This window comes from Pangasianodon hypophthalmus, chromosome 25 (assembly GCF_027358585.1).
Source record: "Pangasianodon hypophthalmus isolate fPanHyp1 chromosome 25, fPanHyp1.pri, whole genome shotgun sequence".
Classification (NCBI taxonomy): domain Eukaryota; kingdom Metazoa; phylum Chordata; class Actinopteri; order Siluriformes; family Pangasiidae; genus Pangasianodon; species Pangasianodon hypophthalmus.
The window spans coordinates 5,091,938-5,108,685 of NC_069734.1; positions in this window are offsets into that span (position 1 = coordinate 5,091,938).

Below are 16,748 nucleotides of genomic sequence, written 5' to 3' on the forward strand. Positions count from 1 at the left end.
AAAAGCATGGTTCCTCTTTCTAAAAATACAGCACTAGGCACATGTTGCTTTAGCTGTGGCTCTGTGATGTTGCGAGATGTTAAGCTTAGCATGGACGCTGTGGGACTGGAAAGGAAGCGTCACCTGTTCGCCAGATACTCACGCTTTATTCAATATTCTAATAAAGTCGAGACAAGAAAGAGAGTGAGAGAAGGAAAAGAAAAATCAAAGCGCTTCCTGTCTGCCCGTCTGTGGCACAGCTTCTGAAGAATGAACTTATTTTTAGAACGGACCTAAGCCAAAGCAGCTAGCGGCCAGGCCGAGACCCACAATGCACTGCAGCACAACTGCGGCAGACCCCAAAAGTCTTTTGCCTTGATGATGTCATCAACAACCTGATTCAGTCGAATACCCTCTTTCCTTCTTTCTTTCTTTTTTTATTTCTTTCTCTACTATTTCATTCTTTCTTTCCATCTTACTTAATTCTTTCTTTCTTGATTTTTTTCTTTCTTGGTTTCTCAACTATATCATTCTTCCTCTACTATTTCATTCATTCTTTCTTGAATTTCTTAACTCTTGCTTGTTTCTTTCTTTCATTCTTTTTACAATTTTTTTATTTCATTCGATCTTTGATTTCTTTCTTGATTTCTTTCTTTCTTTCATTCTTTCTTGCTTGCTTGCTTGCTTCCTTCTGTTTGTTTGTCCATCCACTCTTTTTGTTAGTTTCTGTGTCAGCCAAGCCCTGTGAGTGTTCTCCTTTATCACAGCTCTTACAGAGAACATGTTTAATTCATTATTAATTGATAGGGGCTTGTGTATTCATGAGTGTGTAGTCTTACCTTTAATGTAAAGTGCTCCGGTCCTGATGGGGGTCTGTTTAAGAGCCTGCCCGCCAGAGAGAGAGAGAGAGAGAGAGAGAGAGAGAGAGAAAGAGAGAGAGATTGTTTTTCTACAGGGAGAGAGTGGGTGGTAATTAATTCATCATCCTTTCACTGGCTCTTTGTTAGTGTGTGTGCTGTGTGTTGTTTAGAAAGGCAACTGTACAGTGAGATTCAGTGTTTGTCTAGCAATAAGATCTAAGCTGTGAGGAGTGGACAGACAGCTGCTCAGCTCGCTGTGTGCTTTATTCTCTGTTTCACTGACCCTCTATCCCCCAAGAGTCCTCAAACAAACACCACACACACACACACACACACACACACACACACACGCACACACACACAGACATTTTGTTCGTTAACACAAGGCAATCTTAAAATAGTCATGCCCATTACTGCTAGGTGGATCTGATATAGAAATAGAATACATCATTATACATGCTTCGCCATGTGACAAGACTTCCATTTATTTATAACACTGTATAATTTCAAATTATAATTTAAAACTACAGGTCATGGTTTACAAAAAGACATTACTAAATGTTAGGAAAGCATACGTACATTACATATATTTCCACATTACATACACACATGCATACACATATTATACAAAGAAGGAACATAATTATAAACATTTGGTAAACTTATTCACACTCATTGGCCATTTTAGTGGTAAATCCATCATGTTGTTGGGTTTGTAGGTATATAATTGTTGATTGTAGCTTATCTGTTTTTAGCTTACTTTTCATCTTTCAGCATCCACTGCTAAATCAACTGAAATATAAATGTGACCACTTCCGGTTGCAGTAGCTGCATCATGACTAACCCTGTGCTCTATCCCCAGCTTGCTAACAATGCCAGGATACGCAAAGAAAATAATTTTACTGCACTGGATTTGTATATGTGACATTAAGGACCTTCTTTAAAAAAATTCCCTTTTGTCATAGTTAGTGCAACGTAAGGTTTAGGAAAGTTAATGTTATGTTTCTACTGTTTGTTACATTTCCCCCTTTTCAGTGCACATTGTGATTCTCTGCTTGCACTTTTTTTTGAGTTTTCCTTTGTTTCGTTTGTTTATATTTTGCCATGTTTTGGTTTTGGTCCTTTCTCTGCCTCTGACACATCATTGGTCTGTTACCTATTGTGTTCACCTGTTTGGTGTTAATCCTTGATTAGTTTGTCTACTTATTCCCTGGTGTGTCTATGTCTTATTGCGAAGTCTTGCCAATTGTATTATGTATAAGACTATTTCTGAGTCTTCCATGATCTAAATTCTCTTGGTTTTGATCCGTGTCTGTTTATTTGACTTGCCATTTGGATATGCCTAATTACATTATCTACCTGTACTCTGAACCCCCTCCACCCCACCCCACCCCACCTCACCTCACCTCACCTCACCTCATCTCTGACTACTATTCCTGGATTACCCTGATCAACCTCACATCAAGCACGTGGATTTGCATTGTTCCTTATTATTCTGTATGTTAGTGTTCAGTACATTTCTTTTACACTAAAAAACACACTATTCATTCAAAGGAGTCAACCCATATGTTTTAAAGACACTGGCTGATTTAATCTATCTTTCATGTTTTTGCAAAGCTATGCCATCTAAACCTGAGCACTCTATATCTGTGTTCTGACTATGCTTTGCATGGTTATGGCATTAATACAGGTATATTTGCAGTCAAAGTATTCAGTTCAATTCATAAATCTGGATATATATTTAGATGTCTACTGAGCAAGCCAGGTGAGACAATGGTAAGAAAACTCCCTCATGAAGAAACCTTGAGAGAAACCAGACTCAAAAGGGACCCCATCCTCTTCTGGGTAAAACCAGATTGTGTGATTATAAATCATGAGCACGGCACAGTCTTTATGAGTATAGCAGCAGTTCTTAGGTACAAATGTATTGTATTCGGCTGAGATTATCCACTGAGTCAAGAGTGGGACTTGGGAATTAACTGTTTTTGGGAAGAGAACATCTTTAAGGTGTCCGTGCGGGAACATCCACAGCGGCAGAAGGTTGATGCTTGGGTGATGGACCATTCTTAGCATCTACAAGGTGAACCAATGTAGGTGTGACTAATAAAGTATTCATAGTAGGTGGCCAATAGGTGTTCAGAGAGCCTGAATCTTGTACAAACACCACACACACACACACACACACACACACACACCACATTGTCAGTATCAGTGAGAGTCTCTGAGAATGGTCCACTATCCAAATGATACGTGGTAAGTAGTAGGTCTATGGTAGTAGTGGGGAACTTTGTGCACAGCAATAGATTGGCTACAGTCAGTAATTATATACATACAAAATGGCCATTATGGTAGGACTTACTGATAGCATTGCCGACGAGTGTGTAAGTAGAAAGCACAATGTCACTTTGTCATATAAAAGTTGCAGTTTTTTTATAGACTCAGGAATGAACACAGTATATATATATATATATATATATATATATATATATATATATATATATATTTTCACTTATCGTCAATAAAAACCCTTTATTGCTCATTTAGCCCCTTACCCAGACATTGACATCATGACCGTTCTTCACTCTACACCCCCCTCCCTCCTTCCCCCTCATTCTCTGGTCAGGTAGAGGTCCCCTCTGGCTCCAGGTCAGTGCTGTGAACTTGTTGGAGTCATAAATTTGGACGCCCACTTCGTTAGAGTGGCCACTGGTTCCAGCCATAACTCATTCAGAGGTATTTGGTTCTCTTTCAGAGGCAATATAGCATACACACACATGCAGAGCAAGAAAGTGAGAGAGACAGGTATGCTGGGCTGTAAGGTCAGGTGGTCAGGGTGATATACTGCCACTCCATCTTTCAAACCAGAGTAATGAATCAAGCTCAATGAAACAGAGCCGAACTTGTTATCTTTACGCTGTGACAAGAAAAACAGCACTCAAGTGTCACGGGGTATTTATGATTATCTGCAGTCAAGCGGAGGTTATACACACATAACACAAGTATTTTATGGTACAAAGCGCAAAACATGGCTTTGAGAGAAAAAAACAGAAACTGTTGCATGTATAACTGCACAACTTAACACCATTAACAGTGCTTTTTACAGTCGCATAAGGTGTTGTAGAACCATAGCAGTACCAGTTCCTACAAAGCATATTTATTTTAAAACATGGTAGATACTATGGATATCTGTCTACATTTAACTTACAGATTTCAAGAATTAAGGATTATTGAATAACTACAAACATACAAATAAAAAAACATTACTGACATGTCACATGTTTAACCCATTAAGTAAGAAAGTAAATGGGGGTATCAGGTAGCAAATACAAAGGCATATACATTACACTCTAAGAAAAAAAAAGTAGAACCTTACAACAGTATGTTTTCCTTGCAGAGGTAGTTTCAAGTAGAACTGCTTTAGGAAGCTAAGAACGCTTTACTATCCAAAGAACCCTTGATTATACCTCCTTTTCTATAAGAGTATACCTGGTTTCATGATAACAAGCTGAATTTTTGTCTCATTAACTTCGAAAGCAAGTGAGGAACCAACTGTTTGTAGCTACTATAATGTAAGTGATAACAGGAACTAACTTGTTTCATGGACATTCTCCAATTTCATACACAACTATAAATGGATAAAAGCATTATGTATTGTTCTATATAGTTGTTGGCAAGTTGTTATATAAGAGAAATAAAATGTTTTGCATCAGGAATATTTATCTATAACAGCATGGCAGTGTTTTATTCCTTACATACAGTATGTAATGTAAAAGGCATCTGTACTAGATGCATTAATCACATAAACAGTATATTGTACCAGATAATTTATAGTTTAGTAGAAGATAAGGTAAGGATTTAATAAAGTGGTGGTACAGAGTTGCATTTTAATGAACATACATTAATGTGCGTGCATGTGTGTGTGCTATCCATATCAATATGTGTGCAGGCAATTTTATCACATAACCAACTTATTTAAGCATGGGGCAGATCAGTAAACATACATAGTCTTACTGGGTAATGGACTTCATCACACACACACACATCCAGACACGCATACCTTATGAATAATCACATATACCGGTTCACATGAACACACACAAATGCACACACAGACCAAAGCTGAGAATTAAATGCTGATCTAGATCCCCCAGTGGGCTACCACAGGCTTAAATGCTGAATCTTTTTCTCTTAAACAGCTCAGGGCCTCTGGGTTTGTCTGTGAGAGAGCGAGAGAGAGAGAGAGAGAGAGAGAGAGAATCAAGATGAATCAAGTGAGAGCATAGCTGAGACACACCACAGACCATCATCATCTTTCCATCCTGCCAGACGTCCATATAAAACACTTTAATAATCTCGGCTGATTACGACCGATGGCAGAAATATGCCAGAAAAGGGTTTCATATAGAATTTTTCAATCATGACACTATTATTGTTATGGCTAGTTCAATGCTTAGGTCTGTGCTAATGACCAGAGGAATGTAATGTCTCAGGACTGCCAGAGAGCTACTGCTGGGGCACTGAGAAAGAATCAAATCTCAAACTGCTGAGATCTCTGCTTTGTATTCTGCCTCAGTTTGGATAAAAGTTTTCATCAAACCATATGTTTAAGTGTACTAGCCAGATGATATTTAGAGCTGCTGCTTGTGCATTCAACATATTTCTGGGAAATGTATTATCAGTTTTGGTTTAGACGTATGTACAAATGAATTAACAACACATTTTATTTTTAATTATTTAAATTTTAAGGTATTTTAATTATTTTTAATAATACAAATGTTATAAATATGAACATTGCATGCCACAGCTTTAGAAATGTACTTTCATTTTATTATTGGAGCATTACAACATCTCTTAAATAATATTTATTTGTGTAAACACTATAACACACTTCAGAAATACAATATTAAAAATATATTTCCAGATCTGTATTCTGCCTAATTTCTTTGGCAAAGTTGTTCCTTATCAGTTTGGGTATAGGCTTATGTATGACTTTTGTCTGAAATTAATTACTGACCCATTTCAAGGAATGTCAAAATTAATAAAGAAAAAGAGACAAATATCAGAAGTACACTAGAGTGAAAAAGTATAGAAAAAAATCTGGACCAAATATATAAAAGAAAATGGAAATGAGCTGCATTAACTTGTCTGAATCGAGTCAATAATTGCTCATGAGAATATGGAAAAGCCATTTTTCCTGCATGCATATTTCATGGCTGCTTCCACGAAACGCACATTAAAAGGATAAAAGAAAGCCAAGCCGATGGAGTCAACATGAACATCCCAACGATATGCAGTATAGGTTCTGCACACCGAGCCGGGGGTCACGCCCAAATTGTCCATCAGTCAGACAAGCAGAACTGATTTGGATGCTAAATAATGGTTTAGATATTCAAAAATTCCATATATATGCACAAGGCTCCAGTGAACACCACGCCAGACCCATCAGCACACACACATGCACACACACACACACAAACACACACTCACACACACACACACACACACACACACACCACCAGCACACCAAAAACATTCGATGTGCATGTTTACATAAAGTTGCAAATATTAGCCTGAAAATTCAACTAATTCATTTTAATGATAGAAAATAATCAATCATATACTTCACAATCAGATGGTTCACTATCTGTGTTTTTGCTCATAGTGTGGAAGACTATGGACTGTTAAAATCTGATAAAAAAAATTAAATTAAAATTAAATACAATAAAAAAAAGGTCTAACACAATTAGCATACTCTGTGTAATTAAAATATATATATTAATTTAAAGGGGCTTGATTGAAGGACGCTCAATACAAAAAAGATTTAAAAAGGTAACTGTTCATATGGTGCAGTTTTATGTAATGACATTTATTCAGTATATTAGGAAGGAGTCTCCAGTGTCAGTGCTTTGTAACTGTCCCCGATAAAACTGTAATTTTACATTTTCCAAAACCTGATGGAAGGATGGAGGGCTTTGCAATTTCTAGGTAACTGTATTTTTGTTCTTTTGTTTTTTTTTCACCTTTTAAAAAAAAATGCTGGTGAAGGAAGGAAATGTAAGTGATAACAGGAGCTAAGGAGTACTATCTATGAACTAAGGATAGCACAAGTTTTTCTAGTTAGTTCCACAACAATAAATGTAACTATAGACAGATAAATAGTATGGTAGGTTATTATTTAATGAAATTTAAAAAAAAATAGGGAAATTGCTGTGGTGTATAAGAAGAATAAATCATTTTGGGACATGCGTGTTTTGGGAAATTCATGTTGTATCTCCCCAGACCATCGATGATGATTTTCCTATAATAACAACAGGACATAATGTCTAATAATATTCAACTATATGTAATGATTTGTAATGCTATGTAAGAGCTTCATGAACTAGAATCAGGACACTTTGTACTGAACCATGTTCTTCAGTGAAACTTCAAACAGTGGCTCCAGAGCATGACCAGCTGCTGAACGAATATCACCTTCTAATCTTTTGGGCTGAAGTTATTTTTCTGACTGTACAGAGACACAGACAAGGCGAATCAAAGACAAGCCTGGCGCTGCATGATGGGTGTCAGAGTGAGCCGTAATGCTGACGGACAGCCCAAGTCCCATGATCTGACTGGAAAGACAAAGGTTTAATAATAAATACAGGCTGTGTAAATTAAAAAGACACTGCTCTACATTTTTAATGTAAATGTATTTCTGCATAGCATTAAATATGGATGATCTCAGGTTCACCTCTGCGGGGGAGTGAAGAATATGTGTGTGTGTGTGTGTGTGTGTGGGAGGGGTCAGGATAAGCAAGAGCAGTCAACGGAAGGTAGGTGCCATGACCCTGACTTGAAAATGAAGGATCTGAAAGGCCGGGGATAAAGGTATGTCAGGGGCATGATGGGGGATTTGGAGTGTTAAATGATTGCATCTCCTAAGCTCATACAATGCTTCTGAAACTGAGCTGTTTTAGTGTCTTTCTTTAAAGCCATCTAGTGCCCTTTGACCCCTATATGGCAATTAAATGTTCAAGACTAGACTTAAATCACAGACAAAAAGATAGCTTGTATGTATTTAGGTCTTTATTCAGACCAAATGTCCAAATGTCTCCTTGAAGATATGAAAACATGAAGAAAAAGGCCTTTTTGTAGATAAAACGTTTCCTTTTGGGTACTGGGGTCAAGGTTAACATTATTTACCAATAATAACACATACATCATTGGAAATACCCCCTAAAGATAGTAATACAAGTGTTTTAGAGTGAAAGTAAGAGAGATATGATATACTTTCCATTCTTTCATTGAGAGATACAGCCCTGAAGACCAGCATTGCCCTGCCTGTGCTGGGTTAGGTACTAGGTCTGGACCGAGCAGGGTTATGAGGGTAATGTGCAGGCTATCACATTAACCTGACTGGAGCTCCTCTAACAGTCTCTTGAGCTTTAAGTGATATATCAATTCCCCCAGTTCCTACAGGACTTCAAAGCGTTATTGCTCCAGTTCCCACCACGCAGCATCAATCTCGCTGTCCACGTCGCATCATCACCTCCCTGTGTGCCGTACAGGGTTGACCAATCAGGGATAGGCTCCTAATGAGCCGAGCAACAACTGGACAAATGAGATGGGCAGACATGCAAACTTAATGATGACAATTCCATATTATCTCACGAGTGCAAATACGACAGAATTTGCATGAGCCAACTTGTCTGAGGAGTTATGAATTGGTAAAGCTGTGCTATGAATGGTCAAAGTTATTTTTTGGTGCGGTGGGGTTAGAAATGACATTAGCATTGCTGAGTTTGTAAAAAAAAAAAAAAAAAATTGTGGAAAAAAATACTCCTTGCTTTGCCTAAAAAAAAAAAAAAAACATTGTGTAGGTCAGATTTAATACAAGATTCTGATCCTGAATTCTGAAGGTTCGGCTTCTGTTAATGACCGGACTTTGATCAGACTTGATTGATGATGAATTTATTATTTTCAACTCTGTAATTTTTCACAACAATTTCGAGTGATGCATACTTGACTTTTACTTATGTTTGGAAATTAGCTACCGAAATTACAGCCAATCAACCTATGATTGTTGTAGAATTTGTACACTTGTTGTGTACAGATTCTGCAACTATCATAGCCTGGTGTGAATTTGTTTTAGAAAACTAGTTAGCTAGTAAGTAGCGTTTTATGTTTGGTTATTGTAGTCTTCCAAGCTTGGTAGTGTCTGCTGAGAGTTGTTTTTTATTCCCGCTATGTTCTTTTTTTTTGGTTAATTTAGTTAATCTAGCTAGCTAGTTCAGTCCCTGGAGGACTAGTAGTTAGGCCACATTGCTCTTACCACTGCAGCCCAGGTTCGATACCTGGCTAGGGAACCAATCCCATCCACTGGGGTTGCATGCAACAGTGCCGGTCCCAAGCCTGGCTAAAAATTGGGGAGGGTTGTGTCAGGAAGGGCATCCAGGGTAAAAACTGTGCCAAATCAAATATGCGGACCAATGATCCGCTGTGGCGACCCCTCATGGGAGCAGCCAAAAGAAAGATAACAACAAGCTAGCTAGCTAATTGATTAACAGTGTTTGTTTGGCTAGTTCTAATCTTACAAGCCTGGTCATGTTCTCTGTGAATGAATCAATGTCAGCTCTTTCAATGTGTTCTTATGTTTTTTGTTTTATCCTTTTTTTAAGCTATCTAGTTAAGTAAGTTCATAACTATCAGCTCTGTTGCTCTTGCGGAGGTTAAGAGGGCTTGTTCTGCTCTATTATCTCTCTCACACCTTTTTCACACTCACTGAGAGAACTTAAATCAAAGTAAAATATTATTAATTAGTCTCTGATAGCCTTGGTGGCTAGCTTCTACTCTCTGGTGCTTTTTGATCTTGCTTGTTTTTAACTTGCTGTAGTTACTTATCTTAGCTAATTGTTTACATGTGCAGGTTTGAATTCAGGTTAGATCTTTTACGTAATACTCGCTAACTTCGACAACTTTCCTTTTCAGAAGACGTCTATAATTCTCAGGAAACTATCATAATGGTTGCATATGATTACATATTCGGAAGATATTTCCTTGGAAGTCTTGCATACTCCGTGAATGTGTGTTGACTTGCCATTCGCAGTCGCAACCATCAATTTCCATGTTGTTGACAGGTGTGCAGCAAGAGACGTTACAAAACGTTCTTCCGCACATTGCTTGCAATGATATATTCGTACTAAAGAGGGCCCCAAATACGTAAATTCCTATGAGTTACATACTGCACAGCTGGTGGATGTGTGTTTTCTTACAATCCATTATTGTGAAATTAGCCTAGAGTTGAATAGACACAGTTAGGGGACAGATTAATGGGAAAAAAAATAGCTCTGTTATACTGTAAAGGAATTTAATTATTTTGCTGGCATGGTTTGGGTCCAGTTATCTCCTTAAAGCGAAGCGTCACTGCAAATCAATACAAAGAATCATTTCTAAACTGATGGGTGTTGTCTCTTCAAGAACGACTCCACCTCCAGCCACACGGCTCAAGGGCTCACTGAATGGTTTCATGAGGATGTAAGTGATGTAAATTATATGCTATGACCTTCACACTCACCAGATCTCAAACCAGTTGAGTGATTTTGGAGTGACGTATTAGACAGTGCTCGCCGTCTTCACCATCATCAAAACATTAACTAAGGGAATATCTTTTTTGGAAGAACTTTGTTCATTACACCAGTACAGTTCCAGAGACTTGTAGAATCGATGCCAATCGATGCCTGTTCTGGAGGCTTGTGGTGGCCCAACACCTTACTAACATAATATTTTATTTTGTTACTCTTCTGTACATGGTGTCAGGAAAGAAATGTATTTTTTATATACATTCATTCTAGCTTTGCCTAGAGTAAAGGTATTCAATTTTTTTGGTGATCTAGTTTTATAAAATTCTTTGGTTTCAAAGCAAAACATCCAAATGGCCATTTGTGATTCATGGCAGTAAATAATACTCTTCAGTTGAAAGTGGTTATGTTTTGTTTCAAAATGATGCTTCACATTTCCACTTATGACTAGCTGAGATACATAATATGATGAGATACATCAATTTTGAAATTGACGCAGGAATAATAAACACATAGCCTACTTCTCTTGCTAGTTATCTTTAATAATTCTGCTTTCATTCATGTGTAGAAATCTGGACTCGATAAATAACAGCTATTTTTTTCATACAGAAAAATATTTGCTACAGAATATTTTTTTTTTCAGTTTGGTCCACTAAAATACTTTTCTGCGTCCTCACCCAGCCAAACCCCTGGTCTACAATCTCTCAGCGCTAATTTGTATAAAAATCATCATATCTCTGATCCAATGTCAGCCATCATAAACATTTAAATTTATGTATTCAAAACCCCCAGCCTTCTTCCTGCAACCAAGAACACAAAACATCTCAACATTTGTTCTGACATGCATCTCTAAGGTGTGTTTGTGTTTGAGAGACATTTACAATATCTGAAATAGAAGAGACTCTTCACAGCTTCCTCGAGACTCAGCGCCTTCACGAGGAATCAAATGATTCGTCTCAAACACAAGCCCTAGAGGTCTAAGCTGTGACTGACATGTGCTTCCCATGGTGAGAAACAACACACAGACACACATACTGTACATGTACACACAAATACACACTCTGAAACTCTTTTGTTTAGGCTGACACCTCCTACTTTATGCTAAGCTGTTTTGTCAAAACAAGTTAGACGACACAGATTCGGTTGGGGAAGAAGCTAGATCTGCCATTGCTAAACTATTATTAACAGAGAACACTTTGTGAGACATATTTTAATTAAATAATGATGTTATTATCACTATTTATGTCTTCCTCATTCCTGCTTTAGCTACACCCTAACCACACCTCCTTCTATACACACATTACTCTGTGTGTATACAGTATGTATAGAGATGATATCCAATCATAATGTATATGTGAGTATTTGCACGGCATTAATCAGACTCGTGTCATGAGGTGCCAATCAGCAAAGTTGCCTTGATCAAAATATGTTAGTCAGAAAGTTGATGAAGAAAGTTGATTTATTATGGTAATAATACTATCTCTATGTCTCTATGGTCTATGCTAAACCACTGCCATGTTTGAAATATTATTCTGTTTGCTCCAGTGTACCATATCACTGAATTAACTGATCCTAGTTTAAATAGTAAACATACACAGTGATTTTTTTTCACCACCTATATGTTGTAAATGAATTTATTAGCTCTTGAAGAGTTTTTGATGCAATATACAGTATATGATATAGAGACAGAGAGGTCAAGAGAGAGGAATTCATTCATTCATATTTGTGTAATGAAATGCAAACACAACACACTCTTTCATTTGAAAGCATTTGATAAATGTTCAGTGTAGTTTGAGTTTTTCAGAGAAACATGACATTTTGGACAAAAGTCCTGGAAATACAGTTTTCAGATCATTTAGTGAGCCATCACGCCCTTCAGATGGGGGTGGAGTAATCCTGGAAGAGACCACGCCCAACAGATTGCAAAGGTTTAATCACACAATAAAGGATAAAGGTGATAAAGGAGATCAGCAAGAAGAACTTTGCATTGATTTGCAATGACACTCCCTATATAAATCCCTGTATACTGTGTAAATAAGTGCAATATACTGTCTAAAATATTGCAATATAGAATTATGTTCTTCTTTACTATATGTACAGTATATTTTTACTGTAAACACCTTCATGAGATATGCGATATTATGAGATATTATGAGCTATTGTGCACCTCACCTTTCGTGTGTGTGTGTGTATGTGTGTGTGTGAGAGAGAAAGAGAGAGAGAAAGAGAGAGAGAGAGAGATTACTGAGTGTTGCTCATTGAGTGTTTCATTTCTTACATTCCTCTTCTTCTTCTTCATTTCTTTTTGAGCTCTGCATTCATACCACTGGTTCTCTCTCCCTCTCTCTCTCTCTCTCTCTCTCTCACACACACACACACACACACACACTCTTTCTTTGACCTTCAACCCAGTTCAAACATAATTGTATGTCTTAGATGCTTTGTCTTATTCCCACTTCCTCATAGAAACAGACAGACACTCCATCAGTACCCCTCCCTCCTTCTCTCTCTCTCTCACTCTCTCTCGCTCTCTGAGCCACAAGGGGCGTGGCCTTGCCAAAGCATGACAGGTGTGCCGACAACATCAAAGAGCTTGTAGTCCTATTATTTGTTTAAATAAAGCAAGTATGACAGGTACAGTAGCTCTAATCCACTGCACTCATCTCGTACAAGTGCACATTCCTCATTCCAAAAAGTAAGCTTGTGGAGATTTAGAAGTGCTTTTGCAATCAAATATACATGATTTGATTTGATTTAATTCATTTGTATTTTTTTTTCCAGTTTATCCTGATGTTTTTAGTATTTAAACAGTAAACCGAAAGCTCGTCATAAACCAAGCTGTTTGTGCTGATTTTAACCAGATCACACCAGAAGGTTATGAGTTCTAATATCACATCTATAACCCTTCACTGCTCGTCGCTATGCCTGGACTGAATTCTCCCTCACCCGTACATCACTTTGAATAAAAGCATCTGCCAAAATGCATAAATGTTTGAGATGCTGTAGGACCATATGAGTGACAGAATAATCTAGGATAGGCTAGAGGCCCAAGATTTCAAGACTAGATTATCCTTAATAGATGACATTTGTCTTTTAAAGGGTACATCCACTCTTTGATTTTCACCTTTTGCATTTTATTTTAAAGTGGGGCTTACCATGTGTAAACAAGCATATTTCATTGGTATTTCATGATTTTAGTATTATAATCTTCAGTGTTCGGATATACATACATATATACATATACATATACATATACATATACATATACATATTTTTTTACATGGTAGCCAAATACTGAACAAACATATTGGTTGGTAAAAGTCCTCCTGCTTTCCTAACACAAGTAAGTTAGCATCATTTAAATGGGGAAAAACAGCAAGGCTGTGGTGGTCAAATCCCTGAATGTCACCAAATTTAACCACTGTTTTATTTCTTTATTACCTAGCTTAGCTAATGTAATAGCAGCATATGGAAAAGTGGACTGCCATGCTACACTCTGCTAACAATAAATGCAGTTGCTTCCATAATTGACAGGTTATGGCCCATTTATGTGTAAGAGAAGATTCAATGCTACCTACTGCATCACCGGTTGAGGTGGCATTAGAGATGCAATAAGTTAGCTAGTGATTCTCTGAAAAATACTCAACATCACATGGACAGATTTTCATAAGTTCTCTTGTTTAATTTAAAGCAATTAAAATAACACCTCTAGAAGGAGACTAACACATAAAATGTTTTGAAATAATACGTGGGTGTTTCCGTTGCTTTTTTTCTTTCTTTCATTCTTTTAATTTTCAGTGTGTATATACAGTATATGATTAAACTACTGTAAATTCATAATCATGCATTGAGTGTGTACAAGGATTTAGTACAATTGCCCGATGGATTCATGTGGTTTTGTACAGAATAACATCATCAGATATCACACAAAGATTAGCTGGAAACTGACTTAAGCAAACTGTACATTATCGAGAAGCACTATAATGTGAAGCTCAATCCCCTAGAGGTGATCACACACTCACACACAAACACACAGGACAGTTCAAGTGGGTGGCAGGCCAACAGCAATGTAATTAGCTAAGTGCTCTAAAACAGCTGTGCAGCTATTTTTCAAGCAAATGGACAGAGCTGATCTCACATTATTGTAAATGGCCTGGATTGCTTTAGACCAGATTTAGAGCAGGTTCTGTCTTTGTTCAGTCCAGTTTTAGCACAAAAGAAGCCTGTCCTTTATAACAAGTACATGTGCCAAGCCACTGTTTTTCTGATTGATTACTCATTTGGAAATATTTCAATAAATATGAATCAATAAACAAGAAACAAAAAACATATACTAAGCAATACTAGGGGCTGTGTAGACTAGTTGATTATTACATTCGCTAGTCCACTGAATTAACTACTGAATTAATATATTCAAGAATCAAGTAATACATTCACTAATCCGTTAATACATTCACTAGTCAACTAAGACATGTACTAGTCCATTAATATGTTCACTAGTCAAGTAAGACATTCATTAGTTCATTAATACATTCACTAGTCAAGTAAGACATTTACTAGCCCATTAATGCATTCACTAGTCAACTACGACACTTACTAGTCCATTAAAACATTCACTAGTCGAGTAATACATTAACTGGAGCATTAATACATTCATGTGTCAACTAATGCATTCTGTAGCCAATATATTCACTAGTCAACTAATACATACACTAGTTGACTAATACATTCACTCTTTTATTGATACATTCAGTTGTTGACTAATATAGTTATTAGTCTATTAATACATACACTATTCAACTAAAACATTCATGAGTCGACTAATACATTCACTAGTCTGCTAATATATTCACTAGTCAACTAATATATTTACTTGCCAACTAATATATTCATTCATCCATTAATACATTCACTACTCAAGTAATGCATTCACTAGTTGACTGATACATTTACTAGTCTGCACTGTAGGGGTGTCGACTAGTCAGAACAATGGACAAAAACACAGCAAGGCCAAATGTAAACTGATATATTTTCAAATACTTTAGACTAGGTGAAGCCAATTCTGCAGTCAACTGAGCATGATAAAGACTTCACAAGTCTTTTTTTTTTTTATCACTTTCATATCACTAGGCATGAAGGGTAGATGTGCAAATGACTGTTTATTTATTCCACTCCTGTCTACGTTTGATGGAATTTCTCCTGCAGTTATTTTAGTTATTCTTAAAAGATAAATAAAATAAAATAAAATCCTTGCACTGCGGCATAGTGTATTCCATCGAGACACAACACTATCTGTAAAAGAGCGTATTCGCTACTGTGGGTTGCACATCACTATCCAATCTCACTCAGCTAGTTTTAACCCATCAGAGGAGGCTGATCAAGAGTTGGGTTTTTTTTTTAACACTACTGAGGCCAGTTATTAATATGGCTGAAGAACCTCCCAGATGTACACATCACATCCTCTATGCAAGGAAAGCGGGGTCATTGATCTCTGTTAATGGACCTCAGCTTCAATGCTGCGCGCTCTCAATTCCAGAATCAGTTATTCCAGCAGAGCCACCACATCATCCATAGTGCATTTTAAGAACCGGTATAACCGTAAATACTATAATATGATCCACAGGTTTTCTATTTTGCACATTTATTGTACTGCTATATTACTTTTCATTACAGTCAAGACTAAAAATAATAAAGTCCTGAAATAATTTTGGCTTTAACAATGGAAATGAAGACTAGTCAACTAATTTTTTTTTTTATTACTGGTAGATTAGTAGAAATTAATAATTGTGCAACCGCTACACAACATCTATTGTGATATTTTGTGACATAATTCAATTCATTTCATTTTTATTTGTATAGCGCTTTTTACAAAGGTCATTGTCTCAAAGCAGCTATAACATAATTCATAACATTCATTCCATTTAAATACTTTTCTACAACGTCTACTTCTATTGTAAGTACATATATCTCCAAAGTGCTACCAGTGTTTCAGAAACTGACAAAATGTGACTTTTGTAATGTCTGAACAGTGTCCTCTGACAACAACTCATTTCTTATCATCAGTTTTCCCTAGTTTTTAGACTTTAAAATGCTGCTTTGGCATTTGTATTGTGTTCTCCCGTTATGGCTGAATGCCAGCATGCTCTGTTTCTCCTTTTCTTACTTTCACGTTTTCTTGGCTTCTTTTTCTCTGCACACAGTTTATTATATGCTGGAAGAGCGCAGAGAGAACGGATGGTACGGTCAGTGGCTCGCCACAATGGCTGCCTGGTGGGGGGTGACGGAGGGCACGGTTAGAGGGCGTAGCATGGAGGCTACAAGGGCGCCAGTCAAGTGTTTTTTAATGCTATTG